This window comes from Pteronotus mesoamericanus, unplaced genomic scaffold, assembly GCF_021234165.1.
Source record: "Pteronotus mesoamericanus isolate MK-2021 breed Mesoamerican mustached bat unplaced genomic scaffold, CSHL_Meso_final scaffold_533, whole genome shotgun sequence".
In the NCBI taxonomy this organism is placed as follows: domain Eukaryota; kingdom Metazoa; phylum Chordata; class Mammalia; order Chiroptera; family Mormoopidae; genus Pteronotus; species Pteronotus mesoamericanus.
The window spans coordinates 1,670,656-1,682,121 of record NW_026555320.1 but is presented as its reverse complement, the minus strand read 5'-3'; the positions used below and the strand labels follow the sequence as shown (position 1 = coordinate 1,682,121).

At 48.3% G+C, this 11,466-nt stretch overlaps 1 protein-coding gene across 3 annotated transcripts in view; it reads left to right on the top strand.

Annotated features, from left to right (window-relative positions):
- Nucleotides 1-22: 22 nt before the first annotated feature.
- The window catches only part of ZDHHC3 (zinc finger DHHC-type palmitoyltransferase 3), a 43,043-nt gene continuing 31,599 nt past the window's right edge, over nucleotides 23-11,466 (top strand). For 2 of the 3 annotated variants that reach the window (XM_054594509.1, XM_054594511.1), the window contains exon 1: nucleotides 23-253. The gene's annotated coding sequence lies outside the window, so the exon portion shown is untranslated. Of the gene's footprint in view, nucleotides 254-10,913; nucleotides 11,080-11,466 lie in introns of those variants that run through there. The other variant, XM_054594510.1, reaches the window with a different exon arrangement.

Genomic DNA, 11,466 nt, shown 5'->3' with positions numbered 1-11,466 from the left:
GCGCCCAAGTGTCATCAGCCTGCGCGACGGCCGCTCCGGTAGGCGCCACCGCCACTGCCGGGAGATCCATGGGCTTCTCCTGGGCGCCGCCGGGTGTCTGGCCGATACCAGGGAGCCGCGGCGCCTCGTGCCCGGGAGCCATCGCTGCAGCCCGAGGCCGGGCCCCGGGGCGGGGACGGCAGGGGGAGGCGACGGCAGCTGCGGCGGGAGCCTCCCTAGGGGCCTGGGACTGGGAACTGCCTCCGACTTCACGGTCAGTTGGGGGACGGAATCGGGGCTGGGTGGAAAAGCCGGGGTGAGGCGAGAGGCGCGAGCCGGGGACGGAGCCGGTGGACTCGCAGAGGGAGAGGCGCGCGGCACAGTTTGCTCGGAGCTGGAGTAGAAGTGGCAGGTCGTGTGCGTGCGTGTGTGCGCGCGCCTCAAGTAGCCGGTCGTGTGTGTGTGTGTGTGTGTGTGTGTGCGTGTGTGTGTGGCCGAGAGACCGCGAGTGAGGGGAGGCGGACTTCGTGATCGGCCCGGGGGGCTGTCTCCTCGCTCTCCCCTACAACCATCCCCGCCCCGGCCCTGCATTTACGTGGTCCCTAGGATGGGTGAAAAGAAGAGGCGCTGAAGCCCTCAGTGGGAAGGGTCCGGGCCGGGAGTGAGTCCCGAGGCGTCCTCACTCCACCCCAGAGATTCTCCCCTCCCCTCCCCCGCTCTCTCCCTCTGGGGCTAACCAAACGCTGACCCAGGACCTTGTCGGATCCCCTTGCCCCGGGTGGTCGCCAGAGCAGGATCGCAAAGAGAGTAGCTAGAGGGGAGAGTCGTGGTAACCGACGCTGGCGAGAGGCGCAGTGCCCAGGCGTCCCCAGCGCTTCCCAGCGGTGGCTGGAAGCCCCGGCGTGATGGAGGGATCTCTGGTTGCTGTGCACAGCTGCTTTAGAGGGGAAAAAACAGCTCAGGCGGTGGCCGTATAGGACTATGGGTCTCGGATATCCGGAAAGGAGACCTACAAGGTGAATACGGGGGTCACTGAAGGAGCCCATTAAGGCGGGGCAGACAGGATATGGTACAGATTTTAAAGAGACCTTGTGAATAAAAGCAGAAAAGTTAACCATAAGTGACTGAAGCAAAGAGGGGCTCTGGTGACTTTTCCAAATGTCTCCTTTCTTTTTTTCTTTTTTTTGGTTTGTTTTGGTTTTTTGTTTTTGTTTTTTTTTTTTTTTTGAGGAACCTTCTTGTTCTTAAAACAAGATGGCTTGATCATCCAAAGAATGTTTGGTGTTTCACATGTAGTGACTTCAGTATAGTTGCACAGATTACTATTGGGAGCTGACTGTGGATGGGCTTTGGGCCAGCTTTGAAACAACAGGACAAGTAAGACACAGCTTCTGCTCAGAGAAGCTCCCCCGCCCCGCAGAAGGGCAGGCTCCCATCCACAGCCAGCGTAGCCACAGAGCCTGATGGTGACACTGAGGAGCACCATGGGACAGGGAGGTGGGCCGCAGGAAGGTACAGAAAGGAAATACCCTCCCACATTCTTAAGGACTAAACTTCTGAGTCTCCACAATAGTTGATCACTTCGTACTAGTCTAGATATGAGTTGTTTCTTCTGTTTCTACATAGTCCTCTGTAGGTGCACCTACAGGGAAGGCAGCTTGCTGGGTTAGACTTTGCCCTCCAGGGAAATTGGGAAAGGTGAAGCCGGAAGGACTTCCTTCCACCTGTTGTGGCAGGCAGGCTCCTTTGCGTGGCTGGATGCCTGGATTCCGTGTGAGGAACTCTGTTGTGAGCTAACCAGGGACTCATAATCTTAAAAATGGTATTTTGTGCTAGAGATTACTCCGAAAGGAGAGATGCTGGATGTGGAATTTTAGTGGCTAGGTTACTATGTAAGAGGATTGACAATTTAAAAAGCGGAAGTGGATGAACAGGTCCAAAAATACACAAAGAAAAGTCTGAGTTTGAGTACCATGCAATCATCTCTGTATAAAAATCTTTCTATATGTCTATAAAAATAGAGAACATCTCTTTGAACTGTTTGCCCAACAAGAGACTAAAGGTTCCTTGGTGGAAAAGGGTTGGCAGTATTTGCTAAATAACAATATGAATGATGTCTGACATGTTAGGCTAAGTAGGTGTCAGAGGTGGAAAATATGGGATTTTCATTTTAAATTCTCTATGAAATGAGTGACACCTGCACTACTTGTTCTACTGCCATGGAGCCAGGACATTGTCACCCGGTTTGTTGGGATCATGCATTACAGTTTTAAAACCCATGCATTCAGAGTTCTTTTTTGGTTTATGGAATCAATATAAAGAATGTATGTGAGCCAGAAAATCAGGAAGCCAAGGATGGCACATTATTCTCTTAAACCAGCTTACTTTTCCATCATTGTTGGATTCTTTGGCGAGTGTACTGTTTTGTAGGTCTGTCTGTTCTAAATCTCTGTCCTCTGTTAATTCTACTTCACGCTCACTTAACCTAGTGCTCATTAAGTGCTGAGCGCTGTTCTAAAGTGCTTCCTGAAGGTGATCTGAGTCTGGTCTCAGCGTAGCGCTGGGAGACAGATACCATTCTCTCTGTATTACAGATTGGGAAACTGAGCTGCAGAGCGGTGCGCTGCCTTGACCAAGGCAGTGAGTGGCAGAGCCAGGGTCTGAGATCGGGGAGCCCCGTGGGTGCCATGGTTGCACGACCCCGCAGACCCCATTTCATTCCCCAGAGTATTTGGTGAGGGAGGCCTGTGCTGGTGACAGAGTTGGTAACTGCCCTGTAAGCCCTAGTGAACTTTAATTCCAAAAGCCAGGAGTCCGTTCAAACGTAGACTTCCTCTCCTTGAATCCTGTTTTTAGAGGAATGTAGAACGCGGTGCGAATGGGCGATTCCTGTGGCGAAGTAACCTTTTAGATAAGGGGAAAGGTTACATACAGGCCACGGAGAGCTTAACTCAGAGGCATGGAGGAGGTGCCCTCAACAGCAGAGGGGGCCGATGACCTGGGACGGAGGGTGATAGGTCTGGAGACCCAGGCTCCTCACACCCCAAATCGACACACAGGAGCTCTTCAGACAGTCAGGAAGTGTTTATGTGCATGCCATGAGTCCCTAGTGTTCCCATGGGCCTGAAGAGATAAACCGAATCAACACACGCCTGCCTAAAAGCAATTTAAGATTTATTACCCCCGGATAGCCCTGGCACTTAAACTAGTGCATGAACAAGACAATAAAATAAAGTGCTCAATTGAGACTCGGGATCATTAGACCAGAGGCCAGCCTATAATCAGGTGCTAGTTGTGCAGGCCCGGCAGCCTGGGCAAGAGGTAGAGAGCAAAGCGGTGGGTGAATCTGTCCTACCGAGCCTTCCTTCGCTGCAGCAGTAAAAGCTGGAGACAGACGCGGTTCTGTGCAGTGCTGAGTCCGTGGTGCTGAAGTTGGAGAGGGCTCTTAAAATCCCAGCGGAGGGATGAACATTTTATTCCTGTCTTAAGCAGAGGTAGCCGAGTTTTAGGCCTTTTCCTTTGCATTTTCACAATTAGCCTAGCACCCCAGAAGAGCAAAAGTGAGCTACTGTTTTTTCCCTATAGATCTGTTTCCTTCAAATGCTTTGCATTTGTCCTGTCTGTAGGTTGTCTTAGAGAACATTCAATGTCAGTAAACTGTCGTGGTCTAGCGAGCAGGTCGCTGTCTGTCCTGCTGTCCTAGAAAGGACAATTTATGATTACAAGGACAGAAACATTGATAGGAATACACGGGCAAAGCTCATTCTCATTGAGAGGATGGGTCTTCACAAGCGTGTCATTTTGAGAGGGTGACAGAGTGCTTCCTGTGTCTTTCATTAGGGCATGTGTGAGAAAAGGCGGTCACGGACCCTGACTACCAAATCTGGAAATGTTCTCTCACCCCCCACCCCTGGCCCCCGAGCCATAGGAAGGAGCGGTAGGGGAGTGATGTCTGGATTTTGACCTGCGGGGAAGAACAGGCTGCGTCCATGCTGCCTCGAGTTTCTTCCTGTTTGTACATGTTTCGATCCTTTGCCTTCCTCTTTGGAAGCAAATGTCCAGATATAAGTGGACTCATCCAGGAAATGCCAGGAAACTGCCATCTTCCCATAGTCTTCTCCAAGCTGCACCCTTCCTGACGTGCAGAGATTGGTGATGCGATTCCGGACTTTCTCAGTGCCTGAGACGTGAGCATGTCTCCGCGGGGTCGGTGGGGATGGAGCGCCTGTGGGTGGGGTCAACTTTTCCTCTGAGGACGGTGAGCCTAGTGGGACAAGTACAGTCTCATTGCGGTAAGTCTTAACTTTCTATGGACAAAGTGTATTTCCAAGCCACATAATAGTAGCAGGGAACCTAGAAAGACAGGGTGTTTGGGAAGGTAAGGCTCTATCTTGGAAAGACTATTGGACCCTGGCTGGGTAACTCAGTTGGTTAGATTGTCTTCCCGATACTCCAAGGTTTCAGGTTCGATCCCTGGTCAAGGCACATACAAAAATCATCCAATGAATGCATAAATAAGTGTGACAACAAATTGATGTTTCTCTCTCTCTCTTTCTAAGAAAAAAAATGAATAAAAACATTTTTTAAAAAAAGGAAGACAGGAAAGACTGTTGGGAGTCCCAGTGAGTTGGATGTTGCCGCCAACTTGCTTTGTGAATTTGAGGAAGTCAGTTAACCTCTCTAAGCTTCATTACACCCTAAAGTACATATCCTACCAGGTTGTGAAACCTGGGACAGATCCTAGATACACAAATATTTTAACATTGAAAAATAGTCATGTTTAACTTTGGATTTTAAGGCTTCTCTCTTTTACCACTTTATAACATGTGATGTATTTTTATAGTGCTTTTTCCGCTCTGAAAAAAGAAATGAATGAATAAAACCAAATGGCATATTTGATTGAAAAAACTGAACATGCTCAGAAAAATTGCTAACACTTATTGGTGGGTTCCTTTTTCAATGTTAACAAAGAATGGGAAAAGGAACTTAAGGGACGCTTTTTATAAAAATATAAACATCCAAGGAACTATCAAAGGAAACGTTCGGTTTGTTCCAGATAACGGAGGCATCGGAATCTCAGCCCCAGAGAAGGAGATGGCTCAGTCTCCCCTCTTGTTTCATAGATGAGGACACCGACGCCCAAGGAGTGACTGTGTTGCCCCAAACCATGAAGCTAATGGCCCAGAGGCCTGGGAGTGGAGTTTTGGCCTCCCAACTCCAGGCTGTCTTCATTCTGTGCGGCACCAGCATCCCTTGTGGCTTCAAAGCCCTCGAGCAGACGCCAGGGAGCACCTTGCCTGGTGGGCGGGAGCCCAGCACACGCTGAGCCTTGTCTCCTTAGTCCCAGGCTCCCCCAAGGCCCCGCTCTGGCACTGCCACCTCCAGTGCCTGGGGTGAGTGGGATCAGCAGAGACCTGGAGGCAAAATGGCTTCCCCTCTTTTTTTCCAGTTTTACTAAGAAATAGTTGCCCTACATCACTATATGGGTTTAAGGCAAACAGCCCAACGGTTGGATTTACCTATATTGCGCGATGATTATCACCGTAGGTTCAGGACACCCGTCTTCTAGACATACAGTAAAAAGCAGAGGAAGGGAAAGGGGAAGCAATCTCTACCTTGTGAGGAGAACTGACAGGATTTACTGTGTTAACAGCTTTCCTGCTTCTCTTACAGCGGTGTTAGCGAGAGTCGTCGTAGCTCACCAGAGAGATACAGTGTGTGTTATTTTCCTCTTATTGAGCTTATAATAAAGTTTGTACCTTTTGACCACCTTCCTCTAATTGCCTCTCCTCCTACCCTCCACCTCTGGTAACCGCCAAGTCTCATCTCTTTTTCTGCACATTTGGGTTTGATTTGTTACGATTCCATATATCAGTGAGATCATACAATATTTTTCTTTCTCTGACTTATTTCAGTTAGCGTAATGCCTTCAGGTTCCATTCCTGTTGTTACAAATAGTAGGATGTCCTCATTTTTTATGGCTGAATAATATTCCATTTTGTGTTTTCTCAGGGCCGTGTGTAACTCACGGCCCCATCCGTCAGTAGACAGGATGTTTCATGTCTTGGCTATTGCAAGTAATGCTGCTGTACCACGTCGTGTTTCTATTTTCAATTTTTTCAGGACCTTCCATATTGTTTTCCACAGCGGCCGTACCAGTTTACAGTCCCGCCAGCAGCATGCAAGGCTCCCTTTTTCTCTTTTGACACCAACACTTCTTACCTCTTTTTGAGGATGGACATTCTAAGAAGTGTGAGGTGATATCTCATTGTGGTTTCGTTTGCTTTTCCCTTGTGACTATTGATGTTGAGCATCTTTTCATGTACGTGTTACTATTAGCCTTTCATATATCTTCCTTGGAGAAATGTTGATGAAAGTCCTTTGTCCTTTTTTTAATTGGATTATTTGTTTTTTTGCTCTTGAGTTGTATGAGTCTTTTTATATACGTTGGCTATTTAACCCCTTATGAGATACGGTTTATAAATACATTTTTCCCATTCCATAGGTTGTCTTTTCTCTTTGTTGATAGTTTCTGTTGCTATGCAGAATCTGTTTAGTTTGATGTAGTATTACTTATTATTTTTTATTTTGTTTCTTGTGATTTAGGTGTCATTTAGGCTTCTGTTTCTTCTTGGTTGTCCAGTTTGTTGGCATATAGTTGTTCATGGCAGCCTCTTAGGACCTTTTGAATTTCTCTGGTATTCATTATGATGTCTCCTTTTTTTATTTATAATTTTGTTGATCTGGGTCCTTGCTCTTTTTTCCTTGATAGTCTAGCTAAGGGATTGAAAACTTTGTTTATCTTTCAAAGAACCAACCCTTAGTTGGTTTGTTTTTATTATTTTTTTCTTTCCTATTATCTTTGCTCTGATTTTTATTATTTCCTTTCTTCTCCTAACTTTGGGCTCAGTGTGTTCTACTTCCCTAAGGCATAGAGCGAGGTTTATTTGGAATGGAATCTTCCTGGCCTCTTAGTATAGGAGTTTATCGCCATGAACCTCCCTCTTGGAGCCGCTTTCGCTGCACCCCACAGTTTGGCACAGCCCTGTTTCCATTGCAGTTTGTCTCAAGTAACTTTACCTTCCTCCTTGATCCATTGTTTGTTCAAATAGTATCCCTCCTCAAAACCTGGTACAGTTACAATAACTGGTTCTCTCATTCTCATTTCTAGCTCTTCAGAACCTTCTAAGCCCTTTTGCTTTTAGTCCCTAAGGAGAAAAAAAAAAAAAAAAACACCCATCAAGCTTTGCCTGGGTGATGTCACAGTGGCTGCATGTCTGCACATGGCCCAGCATGGGGTTGGGTGCCATTTTTAACACCCTTGGGTGGGCACCTTTGCTGACTGGTCTCTGCCTAGCATGGGTGGGCTTGCTCTCAGAAGACGCAGTGCGCCGCCGCTCAGCCCCACATGAAGTGTCCCCTAGCAGAAGCAGATTCTAAAAGGGACAGTCTTGGTGTGACGCCTGGCTAAAGCGTCACAGCCCTCCTGCTTCCTGACTTAAGTTAGGATCAGTCTTCTAAATGCTGGCTGGTGGTTCAGCCAGGGCCCCACCTTAGAGCGCAAAATACAGAAGCTCAGGCCTGTGGCCTGTGAATTTGCCGCACGAGGCCCACCGATACTGCCATCTCTTCATAACCATGGGGAGACGAGAGAGCCAAACTGTAAGTAACCCACAGTTGCTGGTGGAACCATCTGCGCTCCTTCCTCTTTTGTTTTCTAGTTATTGGGCCAAAAGTAGGCTCTAAAATGAGAGCGGGCATGGGGAGTGTATCCCCTCTCACTGTTCCTTAGAAGTATGAACTTGCACAAATCTTTTTTTTCCCCTAGATTTATTTACTTACTTATTTTTAGAGAGGAGGAAGGGATAGAGAAAAAGAGGTAGAGAAACATCAATGTGTGGTTGCCTCTCATGCACCCTGTACTGGAGACCTGGCCCACAACCCAGGCATGTGCCCTGACTGGGAATTGAACCGGCGACCCTTTGTTTTGCAGGCCAGCGCTCTGTCCACTGAGCCACATCAGCCGGGGCTAAATCTTTCCATGCCTCAATTTCCTTCATCTTTAAAGGGGGTGGGGAACTCGGGGTTCATACCTATAAGATAGAGAGGACGTGAGGATCAGGCAGGATGAGGCGGTTCTGGCAGACGGCCCAGTGGCCAGCAGGCAGCGCGCGGTCAGCACACCCTGTACTGTGGCAGCAGCCGAGCAAAATGCTCCTCTCGGGAGCTACCCTAACAGAGGCCCGAAAGCAGCTCAGTGTCAGGTGGCGCCACGCCCCTGATTGCAGAGGGTCCCATGCATTCGCTCATTGACGAATACTAACTGGGTAGCTAGGTCAATAGTATGCTATTGCCTTTGTAAAAATTGTCCTGCTGGGTTGTAGACTCCCCGGAAGGAGGAGTTAATGCAAGAGATGGCGCTGGAAGCAACTAGTAGATACCATTTGTCAGACCCACAGAGGAAGGTCGACCCTTTGCTAAACGTTTCATGGAAGATCAGTTGACTCCTTGAGCTTCTTTTTTTTAATCCATCTCTACAACAGGCTGGAGAAGAGTTTAGAAGTCAGCTAGCCTAGTGGAAATATGGTCCAAAAGAATAGGCATTATAGGCTCCCAGTAGCTAGTGGAAGGAAAGTCTGCTTCGAGTCCATTTCTTGGGTTTTGAAAAAGGGTCACAGCTTAGAGATCTGGTTCTTCCCACTGACTTGAGAGGTGAAGGCAGAGCTAAGGTGAGGGGGCTTCTCCTCAAGGCCATCGCATGTGTGTGAGGGAGTGGGACGTAGAACTCCTGCTTCCTGCTCAGTCATTCCTCCTGTCCCTGTCTTGAGAGAAAGACAGACAGGCAGACAGCCATATGCTGGGCTCAGATGTGGTCTGCGGGGAAGCAGAGCTAGATTTGCATCCTGGCTTTACCACCCTTCACTTTGTGCGACCTTGAGAGTATTAACCAAAAGCCCTGCACCTCACTTTATCCATCTACACAGTGAATGAAAGTAGCCGTGCTGGGTGGTTGTAAGAATTAAAACGAACTCCTTGAGTCCACAGCCTTGTAGGCACTCCGTTCACGCTGGAGGCCTATCCCCATTACCCCGGACAGCACTGCATGTTTTGTGCGAAACATTAGATAAAATCTCAAATGGACTTTGATTTTCTCTTCTGTAAAACAAGAGTTTGACTAAAATCTACTACTTGGTCTTTGAGGTTCCTTTCCACTCTAAAATTCTGACTCAGTTATTTTTTTTTTACCAGTTAATCTTATGCGTGGTCCTGTTTGAAAGTTGTCTCATTAATTTTTCTCGTTGTTGCAACATATGACAAAGCACCTCCATAAAAAGGGAAAGTGGAATGTGTTACCCAAATGAGTGGTAGTTTCTGCGGGTCCCCAGCATTTGTGGCACTTGTTGCGTCATCCTCTACGTGGGTGTGTGTGTTTTTTCATAGTTCTGGAAAGCTGGGAGGCGGTAGCCAGGTGCGGCGTGCGTAGGAACTCCTGGCCTGCCCCAATCCCACAGGTCCTTCTGCAAGGAAGGCCCATTGTTAGGAGTCTGGATGTGTACAGACGGGGCTTTATGAGAAGGTGGCCAGTTCTGAGGCAAGAAGGCAGATTTCACCTCCTGCTTCCTGGTTCCTTCAAGGAACTTGAATGTGCACAGAGTTTGGTTTTGGGGCTCAGTATTTTACTTTTCAGAGTTTTCTGTTGGAGGTGAAGCATGACAGACAGGAGGCGGGAGGGAGAGCAATGTGCACTCGCGGGTGAAGCCCTCAGAGGAGAGGCCAGCGCTCTCTGCCTGTGCGGACACCTCCCTCCCTCGCTGGGCTGGCAGCTGCAGGGTGGGGAGGGGGAAGACTGACGGGGGGGGGGGGGGCGTGGGAGTGGGGGGCCGGGTGTGCAGAGGACTGGCGCCTCTCCAGCGGCCACACCTCTCAGGCAGCCACACCTTTTGAAAAAAGTTTAGTGATTCATGGGGGGGGGGGGGGGGCGTGCCGCGGGGTGTGTGTGTGTGAGAGAGAGAGACAGAGAGAGAGAGAAACATTTCAAACATAGTGATTCAGGGTTCATTCTTTCTTTTTCTGAGAATCATCTAAAATGGGTGTAAAATGTATAGGCCCGTGATTCTTACACAAATTGAATGAAGCTAATTGTAGCCCTAATAAATTAATTTTCTACTTGATCAGATTTGTTTCTGAAGCTTGCAGGGCACTGCCCATTGATTCATCTTTGAAGTTGTGTGGCTGGCCTGTGAGAACTTTGATACTTTAAGTCTATTATTCTGAACAGGGAGGAGTTCTAAAAAGCAGCAAATACCATATTCTTAAGAATGTAAGATTTGAAGCATAGGTCACTGATATACTCATTAGGATGAATTTCAATCGAGAATTATGATAGAAATATCAGCAAAGACGCCCCCGTCTTCCAGTGGACTTTTCAAGTGACTATTTACTGAGTTGACTAGTAAAAATTAGTTTAGGTGAGAATCCCATGTTTAGGACAAGCTCAGGAGGACACCAGCCCCCACCAACAATCTGACATAATCCTAGATTTATCAGAATGGTAACTATTCACCTGAAACAAGCGCTGGCTCATGTTAGAAGCCTCCTGTGGAAGGGTTCCTGCTGCCATGCTGACGTTCTGACACCCACTAAGGAGTTAACGAAGTTGAGTTTCAATTACGTGGTTCCTACCTGGAGGGACCCAGTAAATATCTCTCTATTTTTTTTAAATTTTATTTATTTATTTTTTGAGATTTGTATGACCCTTATTCTCTAAGCCAGAGGAAAATAATTGCACCTGCTTCTAAGTTGCTCAGACCAGCCTGTGTGCAGGCATTTCACAGAGGCCTGCACGTCCGCCTGGCGCCCCACTCCGCGGACATCCCGCCCCTTCCGGAGCCCTGGCCCTGAAAAAGCCTATTTATCTAGCTTCCGGGTTTGAGGGGGCAGTTATTTGTTTTGGGAGGTACCCTTTGCCTCTTTGCTGTGCTACTCTATAGAAACTTATGTGTTAGGATTATTGTAGGGTGTGTCTGTCTGATTTACATATCCATTCACTGAAGAAATACTGATTTGAGCAGATACCAGCTAAACAAGTGGGACTTGCAGGTTAGTAGGGAAAGAGCGAAGAAGACTGGTCCTACCAGGTTGGGAGCTGGGAGAGAGGGATGGCGGGGCCTGAGCAGGCAGGCGGAGCACACACGTTGTACGCGCGCCCCCTGGGGGTGGGACAAAGGGGACCGGAAGAGGCTGCCCCTCTGAGGGTTATGGGGGCTGGCAAGTGGGGTATTGTGGGTTCTGGGACGTGCCCGCCCCCTTGTGTGCCTGCCCCAGAGGCCTGAGCAGCCAGTCCTGAGCAAGGACTCCGCGGGGAGGGGGTCATGGGCAGAGAAGCACCCCAGGGACTGGCGTTGTCCTGATTCAAAACAGAAAAGGAAAAGAGGTGAACATTTGCCTTTTCTGTTGTTAGGGGCAAAGGAAAGGGAATGTGTACCA